This window comes from Vanellus vanellus (genome assembly GCF_965231255.1).
Source record: "Vanellus vanellus genome assembly, contig: HAP1_SCAFFOLD_74, whole genome shotgun sequence".
Taxonomy (NCBI): domain Eukaryota; kingdom Metazoa; phylum Chordata; class Aves; order Charadriiformes; family Charadriidae; genus Vanellus; species Vanellus vanellus.
The window spans coordinates 568,907-587,870 of NW_028128549.1; positions in this window are offsets into that span (position 1 = coordinate 568,907).

Here is an 18,964-nt window from a genome sequence, read left to right on the forward strand (position 1 = left end):
GAAGAGGCGCCAGGTGAGGGATAGGGCAGGAGGGAGAGGCTGCTGGTGGGACGGGGCCACACTGAGCTGCCTTGGTGCCGAGGCCGGGCTGGATGGCACTCTGGGGGCCACTGTGCCAAGGCAGCCACCTCCATCCCATGCCTTCTCCTTCTTCTGCCCGCAGGTGGGCCAGAGGCCACCAACGCCAGCGCCACAGGGCAGGCAGAGCCCGGCCTCGTCCCTCCACGGGGTCAGGCTGCCAGACCTGCACTGCCCAGAGAGCTTGCAGGCCGCTGGGAGTCGCCACGCACAGGTAGGGAACCTGCGAGAGACGGGGCTGAATGTTTTCCCGACCCTGGGGAGCTGCCAACGGGCAGGTGGGAGGTGCAGGAGAGGACAGGCGGGCTCGGCCCCTGTAGCAAGCTGGACCCCCTGTGCCATGCCCATCAGGCTGCCTGGGCATGCCGGGGATGCTCCTGCGGGGACCAGCCCTCTCCCAGCCGGCTGTGGGAACAGGGCGGCAGCTGCCTGTGGGGCTGAGCGCTGCCCTGGGGGCTGGCGGGGGAGCCCGGCCACAGGAGCTCTTCCAGCTGTTACAAGGGGGGCAAGGGCCACCGTCTCACAGCCTCTCTCCTCAGCTTCTTTTGCAGACAGACAGCGTGGCACACATGGAGGCACTGCCCTGCAACCCGATGGTACTGCCCAGCATCGTGGAGAAACTGGAGACTCTGCCCGGGCGGGCAGCGGCACCCAGATACGCACCCGCAGCTCGGCTACCAGCAGCTGACAGCACCCGCTGCAGGCTGCCTGCTCTGCCAGCAGCACCCGCTGCACCTTCTGCCGGGGCATGGGACACGGCCAGCAGCAGTGCAGCCATCAGACACCGACAGCCAGTCCCACCTCCTCGGGGCACCTGCGGTGAGCGGGGCAGACCTGCGAGGGTCAGGAGATTCAGGCCTGCCACGCAGAGCCCTGCGGCCTATACACCAGCTGTGAAGGGGACAGCTCCGTGCCTCACCAGTGAGGTCCCAGGCAAGGCTTTCCGCGGGAGCTGGAGTCACAGCCAGCAGGCAGTGGCACCGTGGGACTGGGCACGTAACAGGGCCCTGTCAATAACAGCAAGAACAGACGAGGTCCAGGTGTCAATGGGAGCAAGGCTCCTGCAGCTCAGCTCTCACCTGATCCCCATGCATGGGGGGGACACTGATGCTGCCCTCAGGGGCCCTGCACCAGCTGCCCGGGGACAGCATATGAGGCCAGGGTGCTGGGGACACGCAGCGGAGCACAACCCAGCAATGTGGGCGATGTGGATCAGGTGCGACCTCTACAAGAGATCACCGGGGGTGCACCACCAGGCTTCCGCAGAGCATGTGGACATCCTATCCATCAAGATGCAGGCTCCGGAGGAGCTGGGGAGGAGCTTCCTGGCCCGCACCGGGCACAGTCTGGCCCAGCTCAGGAATGCCAGCCTGCAGTGTCAGCGGGACTGCCCAGAGGAAAAGGCCTTGGCCGAGGAGGAGTGTCAGAACGACAGTGACAAAGAGCTGACCCAGGGGGAAGACATCAACATCCCCAGCATCTGTGTCAACAACTCCTTGGTCCAGGAGCTCTTCCAGGATGCCCACTCTAGTCCTCAGGAGGGGCCTGGCTGGCCCAGCAGCATGGACACAGAGGGGACCGGAGACAGAGCTGGGGATCTGCAAAGTCCCAGCTATGGTCCCAGGGACATTGAACCAACAGCTTCTGGCTTGGCCGGAGCTCATGAGGAAGAGGGGCAGCGCACACCACTCGCTCCTGTGGCACAAGAGGAGGCAGAGGAGCCAGCTTCTGCCTTTGGCGAGCAGGCCCCAGCAGCAGAGGCAAAGAGCCGGGCAGCTGCCCCACACAACCCCGCAGGCTACGGGGCAGCACTGCAGGACGCAGCCTGGTGCATTGTGAGGGAGGTTGTGGCCAGCGCTGTGCTTGTATTCCAACAAGAACAGGCAGCAAGAACACCGGCAGTACCTCAGGGCACCGAGGGTCCGGTGACCACAGAGGCTCATGGAGAGGACAGCACAGCTGTTGTCTCCCCGGCAGCGCAGGAGGATGAAGTGGCTGCTTCAGTGCTCCAAAACGCTCCGGCAGACGTTGGCGCACCCCACTTTGCCCCAGCAGAAGAGGCAGAGAGCCAGGCACCTGCCCCGCACAGCCCCACAGCATATGAGGAGGCTCTGCAGGACGTTGCCTGGCACACTGTGCGGGAGGCCGTGGCCGGTGCTGTGATTGTGATCCAGCAGGAGCAGGCACAGAGCGCGGATGCAGAGACGGCTGCGAGAACACCTGCAGCACACCAAGACACCGAGCGTCTCTTGGCTGCAGAGCCTCACATAGAGGCCAGCACAACCCCTCTCGCCCCAGCTGCAGACGACCAGGGAGGTGCAGCAGCTTCTCCCGTGGCTCGGGAACCTCAGCACCAGGTGAGCCAGGCGCACGTGGCCAGCACCGGGCATCCTGAGTTGCCGAAGGCAGGTGCAGCGCCCGGGCTGTGTGTAGCAGGGAGATGCCTGGTGCCCTCCAGGTCTCCCGCTGACATCCCCTCCCTCCCCTCCCTCTGCTCTTGCTCTTCCCCTGCAGGCGCTCTCCGAGCATCCAGGCAGCGCACAGCCCTCCTGCGGCTGCAGGGACGTGCCGGAGGATGTCCCAGGTAGGTCCCTGAGTCGAGGGCAGGCCTGGCTGGGTGCTGCTCATCCCGGCGAGCGGCACCCAGGGCAGGTCGGCAGCACTGCACACACGGGGACTGGCCGTGCTGTGGCCACCCCTCCCTGGGGAACCGCCTCGGTGGCAGGGGGCTGGCAGCGGCTTGCCCGTTGCCTGCCCAGCCCCTCACCTACAGCTCTCTGTTCCCCGCAGGCATCGTGGCCCTGCCACACACCCCGGCTCGACAGCGACGGCCCTCCTTCTTCAGGAGGGCGCTCAGGGCTCTGCGCAGGGCTTTCCGCTGTACCTGCATAGCGGGACAGAAAGAACAGTAGTGTCCTGCTGCCAGTGCCAGGAGGGTCCCCAGAGATGGCATCTGGCCCTGAGCCTGCACAGCATCCAGGCAACCGAAGGATGGGTGCATGGACAGCGCCCCAGACATTCATCTGCCCTGAGGACATCGTGCTGCCAGCCTCCGCTCGGCTATGGAGGCTTTCTGAGGCCAATAAAAGATGACAATTTTCCCCCAATGCTTGTCTGTGCCTGGCCCATCTCAGGAGAAAGATGGCTATTGACCAACACACCCAGGTCCCTTTCTGCCAGGCAGCTTTCCAGCCACACTTCCCCAAGCCCGTAGCACTGCACGGGGTTGTCACCCAAGTGCAAGACCTGACACTTGGCCTTGTTGAAACTCATACCATTGTCTGCAGCCCAGCCAGCCAGCCTGTCCAGATCCCTCTGTAGAGCCTTCCTACCCACCACTAGATCAACATTCTCACCCAACTTGGTGTCCTCTACAAACTTAGCGAGGCTGCACTCGATCCCCTCCTCCACATCGTTGATAAAGACATTAAACAGAACCGGCCCCAGCACCGAGCCCTGGGGAGCTAGGAGAGCACCCACCCGCCCTGTGCCCACGCAGCCTTACTTTGCCAATAACGAAGATGTTGGAGAGCCTGGTAGCAAAGCTATTGCCATTGGCATCCTTCACGTGAACCACGTCGAATGACCCGGGGTGTCTCTCCCGGTTGGTGATCACTCCAGTATGGCCCAAGTTGGCACGGAATACAGGTGTGAGAAGAGCTGGCACCAGGAGCCGTGGTGAAGGCCTTCCGCTTGGCTCCTTGAGGAGCACCACTGGAGAAGGGCAGCGACAGGGCCACACTGGCCCACGGAGCGGCCACCAGAGCACCTGGGGACACCTGCATGTCCCACAGGAACACTGGCACACTTCGAGGAGCCAAAGAGCTCTCTGGTCCCAAGACTCAAGCAACTCCTCCACCAGCTCATTGCTTTTACCTGGTGCCTGCTTGCTTTTGGAATCCCTCCAAGTCCCTATGCCAAGCGCCTCCTACACGGGAGGAAACCCTGCTCCAGGTGGTTTCTTGGGAAACCACCCCTTTCCCAAGACTGCCACCACTGCTTCTTTATTTTAGAGAAAAGCTGTTTGGCATTTGTACTTAACTCCTGTACTGCTCTCCACAGTGGGGAACTGCCACATGGGGTGCAAGACCCACCTGTGTCAAACTTGATGAAATCTGTGATCTTGTCTGTCTCCAGGTCAGTCTGGACCGTATCATTCACCTTGATGAGGGGGTCTGGATAGCGGATGGTGCGGGCATTGTGGGTGACCAGATGAGGGATTCCTTTGGTGCCCACGAAGATCTTCCTCACTTTGCAAAGGTTGTACTGCAAACAGAACCCAACGCTGCTTAGCTGAGGCAGTGCAGCACCATGGACCAGGGGACTCTTGTCCCCTGTGGGAAACCTCGGCTGGTCCGAGGGATCAGAATGCGAGTTTAACATCGACCTTGAGCAGATATCCGTGTACCCTTGAAGAGACTGGGGAGTCCTGAGAAGAGCTGAGTAAAAAGATAAGGGTTGGCAAACATCCTGGCTCTGACCAGAGCATGAACAGCGTGTGATGTGAGAGCGTATCGGGCAAAAGTAGAATGCTGAATATATGCATAGATAAGCACCTGGGTAAAACAATATAAAAAAGCACTGCTTGTTAAGTAAAGAAATTGGATTGCTGCAACTTGATGTCCAGTGTCGTGTCCGTCCCAACAACGACACCCCCTCATTTTGGGGAGGGCTGGGCTGGTTTCTTCGGCCTCGCAGTGCCCGGGGCGGAGGGAAGCGGCGGCGCGGGGCTAAGGGGACCCCGTTCTCCTCGGCGCGGCCCCACCCCCCGCTGGGGGGCGTGGCCCGGGTCTGGCCCTCGGCGCATGCGCGGGTGGGCGGACGCGAAGGAGAACGTTTCCGGTGTGGCGCGGCGGTCAGTACCGGGTAAGACGGGGGGGCGGCGCGGAGGTGTCCAGGGCAGGTTCAGGGGGTTTGTGGGGTGGCGGGACCGGGCTGGGGGACTCGGGGGGCGGCCTGGGCCTCTTTGGGGGGGACAGAGCCGAGTGGGGGGTCCCCGGGGAGAACAGGGCCGATTCAGGCTCCCCCGTCCCCCGCTGCCGCCCCCTCACCCCCCGCTCGCTCCCCGCAGGTGGCGGCAGCCCCGGCCGCAGCGCAGGGTGCCCGGGGCCGGCCTGGCCGGGCGCTTGGCTCCGCTCTGGGCTCCGCTCTCAGCCCCCCCCGGCAGGTCAGCCCGGCCGTGCCCCCTTCGCCCGCCTCCAGCCCACGGCCGAGCCCCCCCAGGTACCCCCGAGATGGGTCGGGGGGTGTCAGCGCTGGGCCCCCTGAAGCGGGGATGGGTGGTGGGCACGGGCATTGCTGGGAGCCCGTGGGCAGCCCTGGGACCCCCTTAAAGCCCACGGAGAGCCCCGGGGCCCCCTTGTCTCCCCCGGAGCCGACGGGGAGCCGTAGCTGTGGAGTCAGCTTAAGGAGTCTGCCCTAAGGACTGCTGCTTTTTGGAGCGTTGGGGGAGGGGGAGGGTTGTCGGTGTGGGGAGTGGAGGTGTGTGGGAGGAGTCCCGTGTCTTGAGGGAGGTTTGGGAGTGTTTGGCAGATTTGGGGGAGTGGGGGAGGGGTGCCCTCACTTGGAGCTCCCTGGTGACTGTGGGAGGCAGCGGGCAAAGGGGGAAGGCAGTTGAGTTGCTGTATTTCAGTCCTTGGTTGAGAGTCAGCGACTCTGCTCCCTTGCTGCTCAGCAGACTATTGGCTCCGTGGGGCTGTTTCTCCAGGCAGGCTACGACTACAGAAACGGGCCCACTTCCTCGGAAGAGTTGTTAGCGGTGACATCTCCTGGGAACGTACTGCCTGACGTTGGATAGACCTGGCACCACGCAGCAGCTCAGAGCCCCACAGCGTATGCTTCCACGCTCAGTTCCGTCCCCTGCCTGGGAACCCATTCTTTCTCGGTCCCTGCTGGCAGCTCCTGTGGAGGCTCCTGGCTGAGGACCAGCCCCGGTTTCCCCACTGCTCCACTAGCAGCCATGGGAGAGCGGGGGTGTCCTGAGTGTGTGAGCACCACTGGCTCTGTTGCTGCACTGGGCCAGGGCTCCAGGAAGTGGTAGAGGGAGCTCTGGGAAGAGGAGCTGCTCCTCAACAGGCTGCTGCAGTCCTCCGAGTTGGCCAGCGAGCACAGGCTGCAGGGGCTGTTGCGGTGGCCCTCGGGGGGCCCAGGAGCCCGGGGGGTGCCTGGACCAGAAGGAGCTGTCCCCACTGATAGGACCTATAGGCGGCAGAGGAGGGCAGGGGGATGTGGGGGCTTGGGGTGGGCAGGGGGTAGAGAGAGGCATCACTGCTCAGATGGTATATGGTTGGCAGGGAGCCCAGTGGGTCCTGTGGGGCCCGGTGCTCCCTCCTCACTGCCTCCTCGGTTGCCCTGCAGAGGAGGAGAGAGAAGAGAGCCCGCTGCACCCTGTCTCCTCCATCGGGGCCTGCGAGCAGAACTCCCTCCTCAGCAGGCGGGCAGGGCTGCCCAGCGCAGGCAGGGCAGGGCATGGGCTGAGGGTCTGGGGCAGGATCTGGGGTTCTCCCCCACACTCCCTGCTTCTCCTGTGTCGACTCTAGCTCCCATCCTTCATCCACTAGCTGAGCAGCTGCTGAGGGAGGGGACGGAGTGAGCGGCCAGCAGCCCTGGGCACAGCCCCGTCCCTTGTTTTGGCTTTTTCCAGTCCCTCTCCTGGACCCCGGGAGCTGGGTGAGACGGGAGCAGCTCCCAGCCCCATGCCACAGCCCCCCACCCCACCCCAAGCTGCGGCACTGTACGGTGCAGCAGTCGCCTACCTGGAGCCGCTTGGTCCGTAGCACAGAAGAGACCGCGCTGAGCCCCATCAAAAGCATCGCGAGCGGAGCCAGGTGAGCTGTGGGGGGGACGTTGGAGTCCCTCCTGGCACCAGCTGCGGTGCAGCCGCGCAACCCTGGGGTGCCCCCCATGGGAAATGTTAAAGAAATAAAATGTTGGTCTCTATCCCTGGTGCTGTGGTTCCTCCTCCCATCCCGCGGCTGGGGCTGTGCCCCCCTCAGTGCCCGACCCAGTGGGACAGGCTGGCTCTGCTGGCACCCACCAACCTGGGGGGGTGGTGGTGTCAGGGGAGCTGGGTGGGCTGGAGAAAGGGAGGAAGCACCTCTTGCAACCAGCTCGACCCTCTCCAGCCACAAAACCCTCCCCAGAGGCACCAGAGGGGACCCCCAGATCCTTGAAGGGCTGCCCCAGACTCCCTCTGGCCTGCAAGAGTCCCCCCCAGGACCCCTTACGGACACCCCAGTGGCGTCCCAAATCTGGGTTCTTTACCTGCTGGGCAAGCCAGTAACACACTGTGTGGGAGCAGCCAGCCAAGCCGGTTTCAGAGCACAAGAGGTGAGAGGCAGGGAGCTGCCATCCCACTCAGCTCCATCTCCGCCGTGCCTTGGCTGTGCAGAGAGAACTTGGGGGGAGCTGCGAAACAGCTCAGCCCGGGCTTATCTCAAGATGGCACAGAACAACCAAAACCAAATGGCCCTTAACAATCAAAATGCCCCGAGTCCCATCCCACCACTCTTCCCGTGATGTTGAGCGCCGGACATCACAAATTGGCAACAGAGACTTCGCTATGGCACCACCAGAGGGAAATCCACAGTGTAATCCACTCGGGCATAATCCTGCACCCTCACCGAGTCAGGAAATATAAACCGCGGGGTCTGGGGAGACAAATGGGGAATCCTCCAAGGATACAGCTGGCCCCTAGGAGATCTGTCCCCCCCATCCAGGACGCTGTACAGGGTAACTTCCCCGGGATGGAGCGACCTCACCTGAGAGAGAGAGGGTAAGTGACTAAGAACCATCCGTACGGTATAGGGCATGCGATTGAGTTTGTGACTGGTGCACTCTTCTAAGGCATTAATATCTAGCGCCCTTGTGGTTTGTGTTGCTACTTGTCGGGGGCATTTGTAGCTCGCAATAGTGGATCCCGCTAATTGCTTTTAAACCGCAATAGTGTAATCGCCATCGCACACACAGAATTTGCAATAGTGACGTATTGGACCTGTCAGTGAAGTCCAAATCAATTGTTAATTTGAACCTCTCAGTGAAGTCCTTTTTCCCGTTTCGTCACGCTCCCCGAGCCACTGGGTAAAGCGACACCTGGCAAAAAACCCCACACCACCCTCAAAAACCCCACACCACATCCCCCACTCCCCACCCACCCCTTCTCCCCCCATCACAGCCATGGGGCAAACTCCCACCACCACCACCCCCCCCACTCTCAGCTCGGCTATGACCCCCCCCCCCCGAGTCACTGGAGAGAAAGCAACAGAGAGCGAGCTCAGGCTCGTGTGAGCTGGAGAGATTCCTCTTTGTTTTTTGATGTTGTTGTCGTTGGGTGGGTTTTGGTTGGTTTTTTTCACAGAACACTTTGGCAGTGTGGTGTCACAGCCACCGGGGCCGGCGCCGCTGCCTCTCGTCCCTCCTCTTGCCGGACAGCTTTCACCACTTACCTTGCCTGGTTTTGTTAGGGTTTTTTTTCCTTTCTACCTTTCTTTTTTTATATTTGGGGTTGTTGGTTTTTTTTCCTTTTCCCCCCCTTTTTTCCTTTTCCCTTTTTCCCCCTTTTTATCTTTTTCCCTTTTTTCTTCTTTCCCCTCGTTTTTTCTTTTTTGTTTCTTTCTTTTTCTCTTTTTAAACGTCTCTCAAGCTTTCTCCGAAGGAACGGCCCCTGGCTCTCAGCCAGCAGAAGGAGACTATGGAAGAGCTCTGGCACCCGTGGGATTGCTTTCCTTCTCCCGCCTCGCACTCAGTAGAGTAGAGCATGTTTTCCAATTCATTTTTTTTTTTAATTAAGAAAATAAACAAAAATAATGCTCCAGCTATCAGTTTTGTAAGGCACACAAAATCTCTAAAAGGGAAACAGAAGCGCACGGTGCTGAGGTATGAAAACCTGAGGTAGTTTTTGTGTGTGGTTGTGTGTGTGTCATCGGGGGTTGAGGGTTGTATGCGTTTTATTTTTGAAATTAAAAAAAAAAAAATTATTTTGCTAGTGTTTTTTTTTCCCCCAGCCCTGGGCTGACAACCTCTTGGAAATCTGGCTTTCCCCCCCTGCCCCTCTTTCCCCCTTCTCTCCTTGCAACCGGGATCTTTCCCCAAAGGGTTTACAGCCGAGCACGGCCTTTCCTTTAACCTCTAGAAAAGCCGGCTTGTGCTAAAAAACAAACATCCCCCTCCCGCCCCCACCGCCTCTGAAATGAAATAAATAAATAAAGAATTAAAATCCTTACAAAACTTAAAAATCGCCGTTAGTTTCATTATCATTACATTAATGCTAAAAACTGATGAGCCACTGCGCTGCGTGACGCAGCCCAATCTCCCCCCCTCAACGCTGGGTGAGCTCCTCTGGCCATTCCTGGGATGAAAACCAGGTGGCTTTTAGGAAATAAAAAATTAAAAAAAAAAAGAATAATAAAAACTCTCTTTCTCTCTCTCTGCCTATGTTAGTCCAACTAAAGGGATAGCATCGGGAGGTGATGGAGAGAGCCCTCCCCGTACCCCTCGGCTGTGCATCCTCACAGCGCCGCAGGGAATGGGGGGGATGGGGGGTGTTTGGGAGGGGTCTTTGGTTTGCTCCCCTGACCTGCTGGGGGTGGGGGAGGAGGGTTTGGGAGTGGGGGGATGTCCGGCGTTGGGGTTACATTCATTGGGTGGTGCTGGGCGGCACGGCGGGAGCCTCCCTTGCTGTGCTGCGAGGCCGGGGCTCCCGGAGCGTGTTTCTGCTCCTGCTGCTTCCCCTGCTGGAGCATTTCCCTCATCTTGTGCTGTGCAGTCCTGGGGAGGAGAGGGGAAAAGCAAGAGGTGGGGGTCAGGGCACTGCTTCTCCCCCCACCACCCACCACCAAGCCCCCACCGAGCATCTCGCCGCTCCCAACTTGTCACTGCAGACAAGCTGTAAGTAATTTCAAGGGTTTTGTTTTGGTGTTTTTTGTTTTGTTTTTTGTTTTTAAAAAAAAAAAAAAAAAAAAAAAACAAACTTGTGCTTCCTCCATCGCTCCTCAAGAGCACCTGAATTTTTTGGGGGGTCGCCATGCCACCTAAGTGTACAGGAGACAAAGTTATGGAAGATGCACCCAGCTGCGATGCACGTGGCTTTGCCCGCACCGAGGAGTCCATTCACACCCTGGGTGCCGCTCTGCACGGCATCCAAAACACCCATTTTTAGCTCAATCGAGCCAATCTTCAATTTCAGCACTCGCACAGCCGGGGGGAGCTGATGAAACACCTTCAGTGCCTCTTGGGGACACAGGGACCACCCAAAAGAAGAGCAGCAGGACGCTTGGGTGGTGCTGGGCTCAGCACACACTGTGCCTTTCCTCGGTGGACGAAAGCAGCCGGGGAAGATCGGGTAAAGCCACGGCCAAACTGTACCTGACTGGCAAAGAAGTGCCCAATGATTTTAATGATGACCTCCTCGTTCTCGTCCGGGGTTTGGTCGCGTGGCACAAGGATTTCCACACTGGTTAAGATTTGCAGTTCATTCACCTGGAGCGAACCACGAGAGGTTTTTTTGTGGAAGAGCCAAAAACCTCCACTGCTGGTGTCACCACGGCACCAGGCACCCTGTGTGTCTCCCCCTTCCTTGGGACCAACAAGAACCACCACCAGGACATGGGTGCTGAGGGTCAAGACATCGCTGAAACCACTGTGCACCCGGGATTTGTCCCCCTGGGGTGGGCAGGGGTGATGGGTGATGCCCAACTCTGCGTCCCCGGGGCACCACCACCTACCATCTTGCCACCTTTGCCTATCACACGGCTAGCAGCGAAGGAAGGCACCTTGATGTGGGCTTCAAGCTTCACGTCTTTCGTGTTTTCCTCTTTCATCTCCCCAACATATTCACCCCTGGGCCTGGGGAGGAGATGGACAGAAAGGAAAACCATCAGGCAGCGCCCACTGTGCCTCTCCATCCCCAAAGCTGATGATGTCCCCATGTCCAGCAGCATCAAAACCACTGTACCCAGCAAAGAGCTCCCCTGGTGCTGAGGGAGGCCAAGCCAGGCTGGCAGCACAGTGGTGACCACAGGGACGCCCTTGACTTGTCCCTTACTGTCCCCCCCACCCACAACCCCCACCCAGCGCACCTTGAACTGAGCCTTGGGCGGCCCCATGATGATGATCATCCGCTCGCTGGCCTCGGGACCTTCTGCCGGGGCGATCTGAGGAGGGATGAGGGAGAGGGAGCATGAGCACAGCCCCCACTTCAGCAAGACCTTCCCTTGGTGGGATGTACCCCCCCAATGCAGGGCAACCACCCCATGCAGGAGCATCCCCTCCCACCTGAGCTGGGCTGATAACCGGGGTGCTGCAGGCCTGGCCTTCTACTAACGACAGGCTGGAGAGGTGGGCACATGCCAACCTCATGAAGTTCAAGGAGGCCAAGTGCAAGGTCCTACACACGGGTCGGGGAAATCCCCAGCAAAAATCCAGGCTGGGCGGAGAATGGATGGAGAGCAGCCCTGAGGAGAAGGACCTGGGGGTGCTGATTGATGAGAAGCTCAACATGAGATGGCAAGAGAAGCTGTGGCTGCCCCATTCCTGGAGGTGTTCAAGGCCAGGTTGGTCAGGGTTTGGAGCAACCTGGGCGGGTGGGAGGTGTCCCTGACCAGGGCAGCAGGGTGGACTGGATGGTGTTCAAGGTCTCTGTCAACCGAAACGATTCTATGATAATTTGGGGAGCAACACTGTAACCCGCAGACTCCCATTCCCTGCACTCGGCAGTGGGGAGGGGAAACTGAGGCACAAAACGCAGGACCAGCCCCGCGGCCCCTTCCTCACCTTGATGGAGGCACCCAAAAACCGCACCAGCTGCTTGATGTGCTGCCCCTTCTTCCCAATGATGGCCCCCACCGCCTGCATCCCGATGAACAGGTTCACAAACTCTTGCTCCGGCAGCTGAAGGGGCATGGAAGAGCGAGAGGGTCAGGGGACCGGCCGGACAAGGGACAAGGGAGGTGGCTGTCCCCATGCTACCATCCCATGGTAGTAGCTGCTCACCCTCCCAAGGTGCCCAAGTGAAGATCTCCTGGAAAGGGGTACCAGGCACTTACTGGGTGCTGATGGCGGAAGGCACCGGCCGGGGGGGGCTCCATACACACCCAAGAGGTACATCGAGGAGCCCTATGGTTGGAGAGAAAACAATGCTCAGTGACAGCCCCAGCGTGCCAGACCCTTCCTGGCCACTCCCAGCCCCACGCACAGCAGCGTGCCACCACCGTGAGCCCAGCAGGGACACGGGGACAACCCTTCAGGCCCTGAAACCCCCCTCACAGAGCGTGGGTGCACCCGAGGGTGCATTGGGGTGAACTGCAGCCCCGACCCAGCGCGATGGGGCTGGGAGGTGGATAGGGGCTCCCAGTTACTCCCAGTCCCTCCCCGCTGCCACGTTTCCACCCGTGTCCTGCCTTTGTAGGGGAAAACCAGGACACAACTCTCTCCTGCTCTGCGTTCCAGCAACTGCAACCAGATGCTACCTGCAAACCACCATTGCTCAGGGGGAGGAGGAGCAGACCCAGCTACCCTGCCCAGGCTGGACACTGCTCTCGCTCCCAGCCCTCCATTTAAAAGCATCACATTGAAGAGCCCCCTTAGGAGCAAGGGCAGGGCGAGGCCGTGCCCCAAGAGCCAGCCCAACCCCCCAGCACACAGCTCAGCACTCACCACACGCTCGCCGGGCCCCGCAGCAGCGGCTCGAGCGGGGCTGCCTGCGGCCGGCGGTCGGGCGCCGCTCCGTCACAGCCGCTCACCATGGTGGAACGCCGAACGCAGTCCGCGTCCTTCCAGTCGCACCGCAGCCATGGCGCAGCCGGATGCGGCCACCGGAGCTCCGCGCCAGAGGGGCGCAAAGCGCCGTGCGAGCGCGCAGGAAAGGGCTCGGTAAGCCCGGGACTGGCATTCCCTCACCCACCGCGGGCAGAGGAGGCAGGAGGGGGCGCGCGAGAGCCCGCGCCGCCGGCCGCTGTCGCTCGCCTCAGTCCTGCGGGACGCCGAAAGGCTTCTCCGCTCTCGGGGGGGCCCCTCCGCTCTCTGGGAGGCTTCTGGGGGGCCCCCTCCGGCCTCTGGAGGGCTTCTGGGGGGCCCCTCCGGCCTCCGTGGGGGCCTCTCCCCGAAGGCCTCTTCCCCGCCTCCGGGCACCCCCCGCCTCCCGGCGCCCAGCTGCCAGCCGGGGCCCGGCTCGGGGCTTCCGGAGAAGGGCCAGCGCCTCCCCCAGGCACAGGAGGGCGAGGCGGGACGGCGCCGGCCCGGCCCCACCGCAGGGCAGGGCAGAAGCGGGCGGGGCGGCCCTTAACGGCCCCCTCAGGCAGAGCACAGACGCGGCGCGCCTGCGCGCGCCCACCGCCCCGCCCCTCTCTCCCCCCTCAGCCGCCCCTGTACCGATGGCTGTGGGGGGCCAGAGACAGTAACTCTGGGGTTTTGGTACACAAGTTTTCCTCTTTAGCTTATGAAGTAGAAGTTAAGATGGTTTGTTCCCCCCACCTCCCTTATTTTGGAGACAGTAACTCTGGGGTTTTGGTACACAAGTTTTCCTCTTCAAGTTATGAAGTAGTGGTTAAGACAGTTTATTTCCCCACCACCACCCCCCACCCCCCCTTATTTTGGAGACAGTAACTCTCTTTGAAATTAGCTAACGCACCTTAAGCAAAAGCCAGAAAGATGGGTGTGACCTCGTTAAGGGCAGAGTGAAGAAGGAACATCGTCAACTTCCATGGCTGAGCCGCACGCTCGCGCCTCACAGCGCACGCGACCACGTTACAGACAAATGGGAAACATCTGTGGTGGTGGTTACAGTTGTGTTTGCCCAACTTACCTTCCCAAGGACAACGTGCTGAACTACCGTCTCCTCAAAGAGAGTTTTCCTCTGTTTCTGGAATATCTACCATCTCCTTGATTCCTAAAACTGGATTTGTCACGACCACAGAAAGAAAGCGTTTACCATCTCTTGATTTCTCACCAAAGCCCCTGTCCTTTGGGCTGGTTTGGGGTTGGCTTTTTTTGCTGCCTCCAGGGAGTGATCTAATGTGAAAAGAGAAGTATTTATTTCTTTATATAATATAAATATTTATTTTAATAAAAAGAGCCTTAATGGAAGGAAACTCTCCCTGTGTCCTGGTTTGAGGTAAAAGAGAACCAATTTTGTTCAGTAACTTGGCTTCTTAGCGGGGCCTCTTCTACCAACTGAAATTAACTGCCTATTGTGCCGTCAGCGTTCACTCTCTCAGAGCGATAAGAGCAATGGTTACAGCTGATGCCCAGGCATGGGATGCAGAGAGGCTCTTGCTTATACTTATTGCTATAACCCCCACGGCCAACCAGCTTTGTTATTTGCCCCGTTGGAGGGTCGGAAGCGGAAAAGCATAGTGGGGTCCCACCTGCGGGGAGGAGCGACAGGACAGGTGACCCAAAACTGACCAACAGGGTATTCCATCCCATCTGCCTCATGCTCAGTAGAAAAGAGACCAAAGGGATCAAAGGGTTCTTCTACCTGGGGAATGTTTACTTCGCCCTTTGATAATTATGCTGATGTGACCCCATCAGAGCTGGGGCATGGCAACCTTCTGGGCTCTGAGGATAAGGACTGGTACCTTGTTAAGATCGTGGTTTTGTTGTTGATGCTCCTGAATGTGGTGCAGGGGTGGTTTCTTGTGAAACATCTGTGCAGGGGGAGCTGGAGGGGACCGTGCGCTGCCGCCACTCAGACCCGCGCAGCCGCTCGGCGATCTGCAGCGGCGCGAACCGCGGCCCCGCCCGGCCCGGCCGCAGCTGTCCCCCCCGGAGCAACGGCACCACCGGCAGCCGCCTCCCCCACGGCACCGGCGCCACCGGCAGCCGCCCCCCCCACCGCCACGGCACAGGCGCCTCCGCCGCCGCCTGCACCGGCACCGGCACCCGCACCACCGGCAGCCGCCCCCCCCACCGCAACAACACCGGCCCCTCCGCCGCCCGTCCCGGCACAAGCCGCGCCCCCCCCTGCAGCGGCACAAGCCACGCCGCCGCCTCTCCCGGCACAACCTACTGCAGCCACTACAACCAGTACCAAAACTACTCCAACTCCATCAAAATCGGTACAAGCCGCCCCGGGAACCAGGAGCAGGAAGAGGAGGTCAACTCCTTCCCCTGCCCCTTTCCACAAAGACCACCTCAAGTCACATAGCTTGGGGGAGAGTTCTGAACAAGATCCAGGGGAGGGTCCTTCAAGACCACAGAAGGGAAAGAGACCTTTGAAAACAGACAAAGGCCAGAGTCCTTCTAGAGCAGATGCTGGAGAGGCCCCTTCTGGGGCAGCCTCACCACAGGAGGACTCAGATGTAGAGGGAGTTGTTCAATCCTTCTCCGTGAAAGATCTGAGAAGTATCAGGAAGGACTTTAGTCGTCATGAAGGCGAAACACTTGTCTCCTGGTTGCTCCGATGCTGGGATAGCGGGGCAGATACCCTAGACTGAGATGGCAGAGAAGCTAGGCGATTGGGAAACCTGGCCAAGGATGGAGGGATTGTACCTGAAAGAACTGCCTGTGCGAGAGGTGATTTATAGTGATGGGCAAGCGACAGTAGACCCTGATGAAATGCCATGCAAACGATCTCTGCTCAAAAAGTTTGTACAAAGTGCACCACCAACATATTCCCACACATTGTCAACAATGGTCTGGGGAGGATCCGATACTGACACACCAACTGTAAATGAAGGGGTTAAGAAGGTACGACAGCATGAAGACAGTCTCTCTGGTCCCTTCTCTGTGGCAGCCATAGAAAAGCTGACTGTGACCACCGAGAAAATGACTGAGAAACTGACTGAGAAAATAGAGCAAATGACCCAGAGATTAGTTGAGCAAACCGATAAACTGTTTGATAAACTAACCAAGGTGGAGGAAAAACTCCATGCTTTCCCTGTACAGACTCATGTTGCAGCTGCTAAGAGGAAACGCCCTCCTACTCAAGAGAAAAACCACCCTCCGACTCAAGACAAATCAAAGCTGATGCGAGATATCCTGTGGGTTTGCCTCTGTGAATATGCAGAAGACATGAAGAAGAGGGATGGAGAACCTACCTCAGCCCTACAGGCACGGGTGCTTGAGTTGCAAAATGAAGCAGATAGAAGAAAGGATTCTTACAGGAAGAAGGTTGCTCCAACCTACGGTAGGCGATCCTACGGACCAGGTAGGAACCAATCTGATAATCGTAGGTACTACGGTCAACAGTAGAGGTGCCCTGCCTCCAGCCAGGAGGAGGAGAGGGACAACCGACTGTATTGGACTGTGTGGATTCGATGGCCTGGCACATGAGAGCCACAAAAGTATAAAGCCCTGGTGGACACTGGTGCACACTGGTGTTGGGTTGTTTTTTGCTGTCTCCAGGGAGTTATCTAATGTGAAAAGAGAAGTATTTATTTCTTTATATAATTTAAATATTTATTTTCATAAAAAGAGCCTTAAGGGAACGAACCTCTACCTGGTAATGAGAGAGGGTGATTTATTCTTTTTTTTTTATTTAACTGAAAAAAAGTTGGATGTAGCGATGTGGATTTTCACTCCCTCACAATCCCCCAGGAAGAGGATTGGAGCCAGGAGGAGCATCGGAGCACAGAAGCCGCGAAGCGATGGTCACACAGTGCTGCAGGGGCAATCGAGGTGTCGTTCAGTGGTGAGATGAGCAAGCAGCATCCCGAAAATCCGCCCCTGGAGAGGGGTCAGCGGTGTACGGACGCTCTCTGTGTTCTGTAAGCCCCCTGTGGGGAGCCCCTGCTGCCCCCTTGGCAGTGCCCGGGTGGCTGTGACTGCTGAAAGCTGGTTTGGTGCGTTGAGGTGTTAGGTGGGGTGGCAGCAGCCCCTGCCCGCCCCGGGAGGGGGGACACCACCTCTCCGGTGGCACTGGATGGGTGGGAGGGAGGGAGGGAGCACAGCTCTGGAAGCCATGGAGAAAGGCGTGGGGGTGTCCCTCATCGTGGCAGCCCCCAGCAGCCCTACCCCGCCACCCGGCCACCCCAAGGACACCCAAGCCCCATCTTGGTCCTCTCCCTCTTGGGTGATGCCCTTCCACCCGCCATGGAGGTGCGCTCCTCTCCTGTGGGGGGGACGCCCAGCACTCGCCTGGCTAGAGAAGCACCGGGGGGGTGCTTAGGGGGCATCTGAGCTTCCCAGTTACACGGGCCTAATTACTGTGCTGTTAATAACCATTAATAACCACTTTGGCTCTGCTAACCAACTGCGGCGAGGCCCCCACCCCGCTTTAGCGCAGGCATTGTGATGCCAACACCTCCCACAGCCACTGGGTAAAGCGACGCCTGGCAAAAAAACACCATCACCCAAAGAAAACCCCACACCACATCCCCCACTCCCCGCCCACCCCTTCTCCCCCCATCACAGCCATGGGACAAACTCCCACCACCACCACACCCCAATCTCAGCTCGGCCATGACACCCCCAAGACACTGGAAAGAAAGCAACCGAGAGCGAGCTCAGGCTCCTGTGAGCTGCAGAGATTTCTCTTTGGTTTTTGATGTTGTCGTTGGGTGGGTTTTGCTTGGTTGTTTTTCACACAACACTTTGCAGTAGAGGACAAAAACGTGGTGTCGCAGCCCCCGGGGTCGGCGCCGGCACTGCCACCTCCCCCGCCCCAGCTCCTGTCCCTCCTCTTGCCCTGCAGCTGTTCCCACTTTCCTTGCTTGGTTTGGTTGGTTTTTTTTCCTTTCTACCTTTCTTTTTTAATATGTTTTCGCTTCCCCCTTTTTTCTCTTTTACCCCTTTTTTCTTTTGACCTTTTTTGCTTTTTCCCCCTTTTTCCCCCCCTTTTTTTCTTTTTCTCTTTTTCATTTTCCCACTTTATTTTTCCTCCTTTCCCTTTTCTCTTTTTAAACATTTCTCAAGCTTTCTCCTGAAGGAACGGCCCCTGGCTCTCCGCTAGCAGAAGGAGCCTACGGAAGAGCTCTGGCACTGACACGGGCAGGAACACCCACAAGTGAGAACTGGATAGACAAAAGGCTCCTCAATGATGACACTGGGGCAGCCCGACCTTAGAAGCAGCAGAGGAGCAGAGCCACCCAGAGCCACCCAGAGAACAGGAAGGGCTATTCAGGGCCTTATTGTCTGCGCGAAGTAACCATCTGCTGAGAACCGGTCTGGCGGCTCAGAGCTCAGCCACAGCAGCACTCTTGAGCCAAAGGGGAAAAGTACACCGGCAGGAAGACTGGGAGCCTTCCTCCACAACAACCCACAGATCATGACCAGAGTGGTGCCTATTCCCAGCCTACACTAATGAATACGTACGCCTTTGCATCAGAAAGGAACGCTTGCTTTACCAGCCCCTGGGCGAGTTGGGAGCCATCCCCCTTGCACCCAGCGCTGCAATAAACATGCTGCTTTGTAACTCGCCCCGAGTTGGGGAGTTTCTTTCCGCACGTCAGCACCCCTGGGATTGCTTTCCTTCTCCCGCCTCGCACTCGCTCGACATGGTTTTTTCCAACTCAGTCTTTTTTATTAAAAAAATTAATGAAAAAATGCTCCAACTCTCAGTTTTACAAGGCACACAAAATCTCTAAAAGGGAAACACAAGCGTGAGGTGCTGAGGTACCAAAACCTGCCCCTGTTAGTCCAACTAAAGGGACAGCGTCGGGAGGCGACGGAGGAGGAAGGGGGAGGCTGTGGGATGGAGAGAGCCCTCCCCGTACCCCTCAGCTGCGCATCCTCGCAGCGCCGCGGGAATGGGGGGCTGTGTGTCTGGGCGGGTCTTTGGTTTGCTCCCCTGACCTGCTGGGGGTGGGGGAGGAGGTTGGAGGGGGTTGTCCGGCAGTGGGGTTACATTCATCAGGCGGTGCTGGGCGGCACGACAGGAGCATCACTTGCTGTGCTGCGAGGCCGGGGCTCCCGGAGCGTGTTTCTGCTCCTGCTGCTTCACCTGCTGGAC